Source organism: Sorex araneus, chromosome 1 (genome assembly GCF_027595985.1).
Source record: "Sorex araneus isolate mSorAra2 chromosome 1, mSorAra2.pri, whole genome shotgun sequence".
Taxonomy (NCBI): Eukaryota; Metazoa; Chordata; class Mammalia; order Eulipotyphla; family Soricidae; genus Sorex; species Sorex araneus.
This window is the reverse complement of record NC_073302.1, coordinates 318,663,085-318,674,765: the sequence shown is the minus strand read 5'-3', so window position 1 is coordinate 318,674,765 and position 11,681 is coordinate 318,663,085.

Sequence of the window (11,681 nt, the reverse complement as noted above, 5' to 3'; positions counted from 1 at the left end):
TACCTCCCTACAGGCATGGTATTCTTGGGGTGCAACCAATGAGAAAATCCCAAGGTACTAATATGCTCCTGATCTCTGTTGGCCCTGGAGATGTTTCACTTCGAACACCTGCCAGGGTCAGCTTCTATGTGGGCATTGCAGGCACAGAACGGGGACTTTCTCCCTTATCTCCCCAATGAGACACTCTTTAGACGGGAAGGAGATGTACTGCCCATTGCATGGGGACAACAGACATAAACTGGGGGCAGCTTGATCAATTAGGACATCTGCTTACCCGCAGAGAAGGTGTATGGAGTGGTGTGGAATCTAGCTCCTCACCCACCATTATTCAGTGGCAGTGAGACACCACCGTCTGCAAATTCAAAGCCCCAAACAACAGCTGCTGTATGACTTGTCCTGCACCCCACCGGCAGTCTGACTGGAGAATCTCGTGTCAGTGTCAGAGCTGGTTACCCATGCAGGATTGTGGGGTGTGTCTGAAAAACCAAAAGGAATCCTCCAATATATCTGCACCCCAAATTATCTTCTCCACCCTGGGCCTGGAAGGAGGTAGGTGGAATGTTATTATAGATTACTTAGCAATTTTTTCCCCTATTATCACAAAGTCATTAAAAAAAAAACCTTTCCCAGTGCTTAACCTGTGTTTTCACACCCTCTCTGCCCCTGCCACATCACAAAAGAGGTAATGTGGCAATGGTTGTTTGGTTGTACAAAAGCAATTCCAGTTTGGTGAGTTGCTTGGCCTAGAGGAACACAAGCAAGACTTCTGGTTCCATGAGCAGGGAGTTGGGGAGGAGATGATCACCCCACACTCTTGAGAGTGAAAGAGAGCTCTCTGCTTACTTACTGGTTCTTTTGGATTTATACACACACACACACACACACACACTCACACACACTCACTCTCTCTCTCTCTCTCACACACACACACACACACACAGAGTATGGAGCTTGGCTATAGAGCCTGGCAATCCTAGTGCATTCTCTTCTTTGGGTTCAATAGTGGTCTGTTTTATTTTCATTTATTTTATTCATGCATACTGTATGCCATAGAAAAGACTTAGAATTGATATAGCTGTTTCCTTTTTTAGGGTTTAGTTTCATTTATTTATGTTTTTCAAATTATTTATTTATTTATTTGTTTATTTTTCTTTTTGGGTCACACTCAGCAATTATCAGGGGTTACTCCTGGCTCTGTACTCAGGAATTACTCCTAGGGGTGCTTGGGGGACCATATGGGATGGCAGTAATTGAACCTGGGTTCGCTAGGTGCAAGGCAAGCACCCTACCCACTGTACTTATTTACAGTTTTTTACTTGCAAACAATTATACTGCAATGAGATTTATCTATTTGTTTGTTTGTCTGTTTTTGGGCCACACCTGGCAATGCTCAGAGGTACACCAGGCTCTGTACTCGGGAATCACTCCTGGCAGTGCCTGATGGACCAAATGGGATGCTGGGGATTAAACCTGGATCAGCTGTGTGCAAGGCAAGCACCCTACCCACTGTACTCTCTCTCTCTGACCCCTAGATTTATTTTTAAAGAAGGAAATCAAACAGGAAAATAAACACAGAGGAAGAGATCAGAGGGAAAGCTCGTGTAGAGCCACTAACTTAGGAAAGATCTTCCCATAGGAGAGGCTGGTGGAAACTTCAGCCAGACACTCCGCAGCAGCTAAAGGGAGTCCCCAAGAGACGAGTACGCTGATCCTCGAGTCACTGAGGAGAGAACCACGAAGGAGCCTGGCATTACAGTCCTAATCTTATTTAATTTAATTGGGGGGTGGTATTGGGCCACAACTGGCAGTGCTCAGGGGCTACTCCCAGCTCTGTGTGGGGGGCTGCTGTCTGCAATTCTTGGAGGACCAGCCATCCTGGGGATCAAACCAAAGTTGGCTGGATACAGGGCTCCTTTCTTAGCCCCATGCTATCTTTCCAGCCTTCTTCAAATCCTTTTAAAAGTCGTGGGAACTGCATGTTGGGTGTGGAAGAACCCAAAGATGGATGGTATTCAGTATTCAGATCTTCAGTACCTTCCGAGGACCACCACCACTTCCTAGAAATGGATACTGAGCATTGGGCTCAGTGTGTTTGTGCAGTTACCCTGCCCCAGACTATAATGTCCCCAGCAAACAGAGCATTAAGTGATTTTGTTCACACACACACACACACACACACACATTTGGGATTTGGGTCCCCTCTCTTTAATTAGATCATAAGGTTCTTTGGAATACACACTTCCTGTACCTCCCTGAAGTCTAGCATGGACTTGTGTACACACATAAACTGTGATCCTACAGGAAATGCTGAATAATTTGCTGGACAGGCTTCTGGTGACGGAGACTGTTTGTTTGTGGTTTGTTCACAGTAGTATTTAGTGTAAGATTATGTGGTATTGGTCACTTTCAGTGAAGCTGGCCATTAGTTGGTATGATTCCCAACACCTCATATGGTCCCCCTAGCATGAACAAGTGACCCCTAGCACAGAGCCAGTAGTAGTTTCTGAGCCCCACCAAGTATGGTCCACCCCCACAAAAACCAAAAGTCCATTTTATTTCTTTTTTTTGGTTTTTGGGTCACACCCTGGCAATGCACAGGGGTTATTCCTGGTTCATGCACTCAGGAATTACCCCTGGCAATGCTCAGGGGACCATGTGGGATGCTGGTAATCGAACCTAGGTTGACCGCATGCAAGGCAAATGCCCTACCCGCTGTGCTATCGCTCCAGCCCCCCATTTTAAATTTTATGAGAGTTTTTTTTTAATATCTTTAATCCTGGAGGTGATTTATTATAGTGGAATATTTTTAATGTATTGCTTTATTGGTACTATTATTGCATTGTTATGTTCTATTAAATACAATTATCAATATATTAAGATATTAAATGTATTGAGTTCTATGGAAGCTTCAGTAGAACTATAACAGGGCAATGAGTTGGGAAGAAACTTGGGGGTCTCTTAACCAGCTTGTTACAAATCAGGGGATTGTCTGCATCCTTGCTTGCCATCCTGGATTCTGTGGTTCCTGGGGGAAACTGTGTGCAAACACATTGGTCAGCAGTCGTTCCTGTATCCGTACCTAGTATCTATTCCCATGTGATGTCTTTATCTTGAGGGGCAGCTTTCAGTCAGTGCTGGCAGCATATCACCTGGGCCACACCTAGCAGTCCAGGAGAGGGGACCAGGTGGTTCCGAGGCTGGAACTTGGGGCCTCACACTAATGGCATGTGCTCCTCCGGTCAGGGGCCCCTCGCCCACCAACCTGATTTTTTTATGCACAAATCTGGGAACCCAGGAGCCTGTCTTCCACACCATGAAGCATCCATGTCCTTTTCACACCTAAGGTGGCATCGTATTGGAAAACTTTGAGTTAGAAAGAAAAACAGGATTAACTACTCTCTCTCGGGAAAGGAGAGGATGGACAAAAATGATCAGCTATAACCCCAACGTCACCTTTCTGCAGTTCTGAGCTGAGGTGGAAAAACCAACATGTTTTAAGATAATTTGGTAGAGGGAATATTTTCTTTGACATGATACTAGAGAATTTTTCATGAGTTATTAAACAGGCAAGTCAAAGGTTCTGTCATAGAGGCTTAATAACTATTTGTTGATTGGAAAATTGATGTGCTAATTCAAGCAGAAGAGGAATTTTGTTGCTGTTTGAAAGTCAGGATTTCTGGTGGCCTGTTCAGAATAAAGATATGCTTTGTGTTGCCCTACGCAACCTTATCGATTCTATTATTCAAACAAGCACCCAAAAAGGAGTTCTGTGTATCCTTTGGCAACCGGAGATAGAACTCCTGTTTAAGTTTGTTCAGGCAGATATTAATGGTTACTTTTAGTTATTGGAAAATATTGCACGATCTATTCTATGTTTGACCAAGTAGGTTTCAGTTCTGTTCTCCGCAGATTTTCATGCAGAAATTTTTGGCTTTTTCGAAGGAAAGGGGCTTTCTTCCCAGCCCCTGAATGCTGGCTTCGAAACAAAGTAGAGCTAAAGTAAGACAGAGTTTTCCAAGATACGTAGGAGCCAGTGGCCTTTGAAAAGTTGCAGCAATCAGAACTATTGATTCTGAAATTGACCAATTTCCAGAGGGACCAAAGAATTGGCATAGTATAGTGATTAGAACTTGTCTTTGATTCAACACATCCCAAATTATTTTCCATTCAAACATGTTCCAAATGTAATTTTGCTCCATGTGTTTGGATTGCTCACTCTTCAAATTGTAGATTCCAGTTTCAACCAGTCCCCATCCCCCATCTCCTGTCCTCCCCACCGGCCACTTGTCCCCTTTCTTCCATTTGGAGATTCTGGAGGCCGTGACAGTGCTATTTGCTCTGCTAAGTTGCCCTCACAGGAACAATGCAGTCACAGTTCTTGTAATTTTAAATAATTGAATTTAAATATTTTTTTTCTTTTTGGGTCACACCTGGTGATGCACAGGGGTCACTCCTGGCTTTGCACTCAGGAATCACCCCTGGCGGTGCTCAGGGGACCAAATGGAATGCTGGAAATCGAACCCAGGTTGGCCGCATGCAAGGCAAACGCCCTACCCTCTGTGCTATTGCTCCAGCCCCTAAATAATTTTAAATAATGAAAAATAAAACGACTTTATGTAAAAGAGTAATGCAACAGCACTGAATGGGGGCACATTTGAAATAGTGAAAATTCTTCCAAATCTGCATGATTTGTTCAGGATAGCATTATAAAGCCAGAGGACTGATTTAAAGGAATTTGTTTGGAAGCCACACCTGGAAATGCCAGCTTTAGGGGTGGGAGTGGGGTGGGGGTGGAGGGGAGTGCTTTCAGTGGTGCTGGGGTGACCACCTGGTGTCAGAGATCAAATGTAGGCCTTTGGCATGCAACGTGTATGTGATTTCCAGCCCTTGAGCTACTTACCCTGACCCTGACCTAGGAGGATTTTAAACCATGCCCTGACCTCATGGGTGCCCCAGGTTAATGGTAAATAGCTCCCAGAGACTTTGGCCAGTTAGAAGTAGTGACCTAACATGAATTGAGGGTTTTTGTAAATGATTTGGGTGATAATAATGCCATTATTTTAATATTTTTTAATAGTTTAAAATCTTCTTACCCTTTGACAGTATCAGTCAGTTTTCTTTCCTTCCTTCCTCCTCCCTCCCTACCAGGTGGTGCTCAGGGCTTACTCTGGCTCTGTACTCAGGGATCACTCCCAGCAATGCTTGCAGGACCATATGTAGTGCTGGGAGTTGAATCAGAGTCATGCAAGGCAAAGTCCTTAGTGCTATCCTGTCTCTTGGGAGACCAACTTTATTTTCCACTTTAAGTGGTGGTTGGAAAATGGCTGAAAATGGCTCAGAGGTGGAGACGGGAGCAATAGCTTAAGTAGGTTCAAGCCACAGGTGTTTGTTCAGCAGAAAGACCGAAAAATGAAAGGGACCATGTTAGAAAAAAATTTCTAAGCACATTTAAAGAAAAAGAAAAAGACCCACTGACCTGGTTGTAGAGTTGTTCACTGAGAACATACCCCCTTCTGCACTGCTGTGATTCCTCCCTGCAGGGAAGTCAGTCTGGACACAGGGAGTGTCAATGATGTGTTCCTTCAGGAATGCAGTTGCCTTGAAAGCGTTTGCATGTGGCTCAAGTGTCTCCCTGCTAAATCCTAATCTCTCCAAGAGGAAGCAGAAACCGGCTGTTGTTTCAATCGTTCACGCTCCAGTACCTAATGCTCTAAGGAATGACATTGAGTCCTCAACTCTTGACAAAGTGCATGGGCACAGCACGCCCTGAGCTCTCCCTCTGCCAGGTGAGTCCCTCCCCACTTTGACAGCTCAGGGCCCGCAGTGGGAGATTCTGTCACCAACCTGCCCGTGTCTCACAGTCAGGGGCTGACTCGAGAGTTGTCAGCTGGACCCTCCCCATCTCCGCACGGACATCTGACCGCTTCCCTTGCATACCAGCTTAGTGTCCTTTCTCTGCATCTAGGCATCTTCTAGCTACATGGCGGCCACAACCCTCTTTTGCGCATCCCCTCACCCCCCCCACCCCGTCTCACTGGTGACTGAGATCCCAACTCTGTGTCCCTGGAGCATTTGCTTAGCGAAGGCAACACTTGCACAGAGGCTGGCTACTGGTCCAGAAGGCTCCCTGATGTCATCAGTGTTCCGTGCTAAGAAATGGGCCTCCAGAGAGTGCGAGGAGGGAAGGGGCACAGGCCAGGTCAGAGCAGGGCTGCCATGGCAACGGGTCCAGCGAGAACAGTGAGCAAGTCAGGGGATTTTCCTCTTTCCAGCCAGACACCATCAAGAGACCTTCAACCTCTCTGGGCCCAAATTCCCTCAGGGGCTGAACAAGAGTAACTCTCCTCCAAACGGCACAAGACTCTCGCAAAGGATGGAAATTCCCAAGAGCAAAGCCTGCCTGCAGTTGGGGGGATCTTCCCCAGCCCGCCTGGACCCCCAGCCAGCCAGGCCTGGCCACAGCTGCTGGTGGAACCCTTGGTGGTGGTTGGTGGCAGGTTCAGGGAAGAACAGACCTGATGGTTAGTCAAAGAAACTGAACTCCTTATCAGCAATCAAATCGACTTCGTGATTTCTCCTAAAGGCTGTCCCTTTCTGCTCTGTGCAGGAGCATCATCTAGGCATAAGAAATTGAAAAGAAGCCTTATCTTGGAAGTGCCCAGAACAGATGCCCTACAGGCATTCATGAGGCGGCCTTGCCCGGAGCAGTGTCTCGCTGGAGATTTGCCAAGTCAAGGACCAGCCAGGGGACTTGTCAAGAAAATAGGCTTTGCAGTAACAAATAGGAAATACTGTCTGTGTTGCAAGCTATAATGCCCAAAAGTAGAGAGAGAGTATGGGGAATATTGTCTGCCATAGAGGCAGGGGGAGGGTGGGGAAAAGGGGGTATACCCGAAATATTGGTGGTGGGGAATGTGCACTGGTGGAGGGGTGGGTGTTTGATGATTGTGAGATTGTACCCCAAACATGAAAGCTTGTAACTATCTCACGGTGATTCAATAAAATAAAATTTAAAAAGAAAAAATACTTGTCTTGGCTTTTCTCTTCGTCAGTTGAGTAGCCCCAGGCAGTCACCAGGGAGCTCTCAGTGTCTCAGTGGGCGAATGTGATGGATCTAGGTGCCCTGGGCCCACAGTTCATGAGATCATCTGCCAAGTCAGGAAATAAGTTTTGCAAGTAACAGCAGGGAGAAATGATGGCTTTGTCCATGCGGCTGAGAAAGGCTGGAAGCTTCTAGAGGCACACAACCCAGGGATGGGGCTGGACAGAGGGAATGAGGCCAGCCCCTCTCCCCAGGCCCCCCTGGGTACCTTTTCCTATGGTAAAAACTCACCTTCCTCTAATCAGAACTCATGGTCTCTGGGTCTTGGTCATAGGGGCTCTGCCCCAGGGCTGAGAGTAGTGCCTTGTGATGGATTGATCTGTCTTCAGTGCTCAGCTGAAAATGAGCCTCAGGTGGGAGCCAAGGCACAGGGGGGCAGGTGCCTATGGGGTGGCAGGTGCTTGCCTTACTTGCAGCTGGCCCAGTTCCACACAGTCCCCGGAGCCCCGTCAGGAGTAAACCCTGAGCACAGAGCCTGGAGTATCTCCTGAGCACTGCTGCGTGTGGCCCCAAAGCTTTTTTATAATTACAATTATTATTATTTTTTTAAAGAAGACAATGAATCTCAGGCAAGATGTGAGTCAGGGGCAGAGAGGAATGGCACCTGATCCAGCACTGTCCGGCCCCCCTGGGGCATGGTTCTGGCTGGCACACTATGGCAACCAAGCAGAGAGAGAGAAAGAGAGGGGTGAGGGTTTGGGGGGAGTTCACCATGTGGAGATTGAGGCAGACGGAGACAGAGAGACAGAGACTGAGATGTTAGGAATCATGTCTGCAGGCTGGAGATGCAGGAAAGCAGGAGGCACGGGTCAGGCCAAATCCGTAGACTGGAGAGTTGGGAGCCAGCAGGGTCCATCCGGCTCTGAGCCTGCGGCCCAGCTCGGGATGTCTCGGCTCCTTCTGCTCCACTGCGTTGAGTTGGCAGCGGGCTGGCAGGAAGACTCTCACCCTCTCGGTTCTGCCTGTCCAACGCGCAGTCTGTTCTGGAGACAGGCTGTGTCCAGAAGCACCGTGAGTGCTTCCAGCACAGCCCCAAGCCCCGTGGGGCTGACAGGTCCAACCAGCCGGTGCCCGTGTGATGTGTGCATGGAGCAACAGGGTCTTCCCTCGCATCTGTCGGGGGCGTTGAATTCTTCATGTCAAGGGGGAGTTCACAGACGCCTGCACTTGCGGTTGCTCCAGTGAACTGTTGGTCCCATGGGGCCCGGGGGCACCCAGCTCCTGCACACTCACCCACCATGTGACTGGCCTGGGGCTACTCCGCCAACCAATAGGAAAGCCAGGGCAAGAACGTACCCTCTGTTCCCTCGGCCATTGGACAGCTGTTCCCAGAACCCAGCTGGCCTCCCGAGGGCAGAGCCCAGAGGAGCACAGCTCAGCGAGGCGCATGTGCCTGAAGGGAGCGGCACTCTGGAGAAGACACTGACAGCTTTGCCTCAAGGGCAGGTACAGTCTGGGAACCTGAATGACACTTCTAAAAGTCGTGGTTGCAGACAGTTGCTCTAAACAATTGACAGTGGACACACAAGGGGAAGCGGGGAGAGGCGGGTGCTGGGCTGTTCCATGGGGAGTGGCATCGGGTGCCCCGCTGGCAGGGGTGGGCCTGAACTCTGAACCTGTTTTCAGTACCCGGTCACTAGTCTCTGGGAGGACACCTGGCATGAACGGGTGAGAAACTCCGTGCCCCTGGGCCAGAAGCAGTTGGCAAGAAAGAAAAGAGGGACATTCAGATTTAAGAAATAGGTCAGAATCCACTGACCGGTCAGAGATGGGGCTCATTCTAAGAGGTAAACACACCAACACACACAGCGGGGTCAGGAAAGGGTATCAGACTGTTGAGATCTGCCCTCGAGACAGAGACACTGCGTCCCAGGCTGAGGCCGAGCCTGCAGAAGGACAAAGGTAGAGGCGACTGACCAGGCAGAACTTTGGTCTGACTTTCAGCTCAGTGCTCTGGCCTGTTCAATATTTATCTGTTAGAAGATGTGCAGAGTCAGACACTTTCCATCCTGGACCTGAAGACATGAAGGGAAGAGACGACTCAGGAAGTCCAGATTCACTCCTGCTTGTTTGCAAGAAGCAGCTGTGTTTGTCCAGACCTGTCAGTCACAGAGCTCAAAGAGAAGCCATAGCCCTTGTAGTGATTTTTTGGGTCAGAGCAGTTATCCATAAATACTAGGAAAGTTGGTACAATGCAAGAGGAATTCCAGGGCTGAGGCGATAGCGCAAAGGGGTAGTACATGTTTCGGGCACGCAGGAGGCCCCTTTCTATCCCTGGCACCTTATGGACCTGAATCACTCTTGCTGTGAGCTTGAGGGGAGCCCCTGAGCACTGTCAGAGTGGTCCTGGTGACCCCCAGCACTTCATCACCAGCGTCAACAGAGAGCTGTTCAGCCTGGTTGGTGGGGTATTGCCAGGAGTGGCCCTGGGCCTCCTACCTAAGTAAAACAGAACATAAACCATCCTTAAAAAAAAAAAGTTTTGAAAAGGATTAAGGTAGGGCTGGAAAGATAGCATAATGAGTAGGGCTCTAGCCTTGCATGAGGCTGATTCGGGTTTGACTCCCATCATCCCGCATGGTCCTCTGAGCACCACCAGTGGTAATTCCTGAGTGCAGAATAAGCCCTGAGCGTCACTGGGTGTAGGCCTCCAGACACAACAGAACAGAAAAGGCTTAAGGCACTTGCCTTGCATGCAGACGACCCAGATTCAATCCTTAGCACCTTGGATAGCCTCCTGAGCACTTCTAAGGAGTCTTTATTTTATTTCTTATTCCTTATAGGAATAATCCTTACACATCACTGGGTATGCCCAGATGCGACCCCCCCCCAAATAAAAACTAGCCAAAAAGACCCAGGGTAGGGGAGCAATATGTAAAATTGAGTGAGTGAGGTGCATCTGCTGTACAGCAGGCGGGTAGAGGTCCTATCTGAGGCTGCATGGAGGCGGGCTAAGAATGCTGGCGTCGTAGACCCAAACCTTGGGTGCTGGGCATGATTCCGATTTGCAGTCTTTCTGGGTACTGCCATCCTATTTGACCTGATGATTGCACACCCCAGAGAGCCACAAGGGTGAAATGGACTCACCTTTGCAAGGCCATCAAAGAAGTTAAGCCCACAGCCCCCATCTTTTTAGCTCCCAGATGTTCTAGGGAGTTGAGAAGTGAATGCAGTCTACTTGATTTGGCTTGGGAGAATCCCACCGTCGGATTAACTTCCCTGTTCCTTAGGAGTTGGGTGTCTGGCCTTAGAAACGACATAACTTGGGTCTCATCACACTCACTTTCTCAAGTAGTAGAAAGTCTTGAAATGCTCTTGGTGTCCATATCTGTGAGGGTGAAACTAATGCCATGGCAAGCTGCAGCTAACATTAAGTCTCAACTAGGCCTCAGTTTCTGTTTCCCCAAAGCAGGACTTGCAGTTTCTGGTAGACTCCCAGTTGAGTAATTTGCCAAGATAAGGAATCAGGCAGTTGGGTCTAGCCAGTCATGAAGGGTCACTGTACCCTCCTTAGAAACTGTACTAACCATTGTCTAATTGCTGACCACCATTGTAATAGGACCGATGCTAAAAAACAGACCCATCTATAAATTGCTTCTTAACTCTGAACCCTATATAAACTGCTTGTGATTTGGAGTCGGGGTCCTTGTCAAGGCTCCACTGTGTTGGATGAGACTTGTACCCTAGCTCAAGCTAGCGCTGGCTCGGACTAGTAATAAAGTTTCTTTGCTTTTGCATTATCATGTGTCGACTTGGTCTCTCCGCAATTGGGGATCTGAACCTTGGGCACAACAACGCCTAAAATGATTAACCCCACAGAGACATCAAACTAGGAGCAAGGAAAGGTGTTGAGCTCTGAAAGAAGACAAAGGAGGATGACAAAGAATCGCATCACTCTTGTCACTCCCCCATGTGAATTCCCTGTCAACCCTGTCTCTCCTAGAGATACCCCAGCTATGCACTCTTCAAGATGAGCTGACTTCTGGGATTCCTTGCCATCTAGCCAAAGCAAGTAGGCAAAGAGCTGGTTATACAACAATTACGACTGCCCGGCACAAAATCAGAGACAACCATGTATACCCTGCCAGGGACGCTGGCATTTATTTCTGGGCAGGTTTCCTAAATCTGGCACAGCACTTATAGGCTATATGAACCCTCCATGCATAGCAGATGGCATCTATCTGCCATCAATGAATATGTTGACTCTTGCAAAAATTTGAAGAGTGTGTCATTACAGAAGCATGATGACGATTATAAAAGTTAAGTGGCTTAATTAACGTTGCCAGCTAGCAGGTCGTGGAGCCATGATTCTAACCAAACTCAGCTTGAGAGTAAAGCCCCTCAGTCTGCAGGGCAGCATGCAGCCCCCTCCCAAGAGAAGTGCTAATTAATGAATCCCAGGAGGGAAAGGTTGTTTGTGTGCTGTAGCAGGGGAATCAAAAATCAAAGGCTCAGAGCCCATCGGAACAATGCCAAGAATCTAATGCTGACAACTTAGATACTTCCTTCCCTGCTTACTTTCCAACCCTCTCTTCTGTCTCTAACCAACTAGGAACCTCTGGGCAGGCTGTGGGAGCTT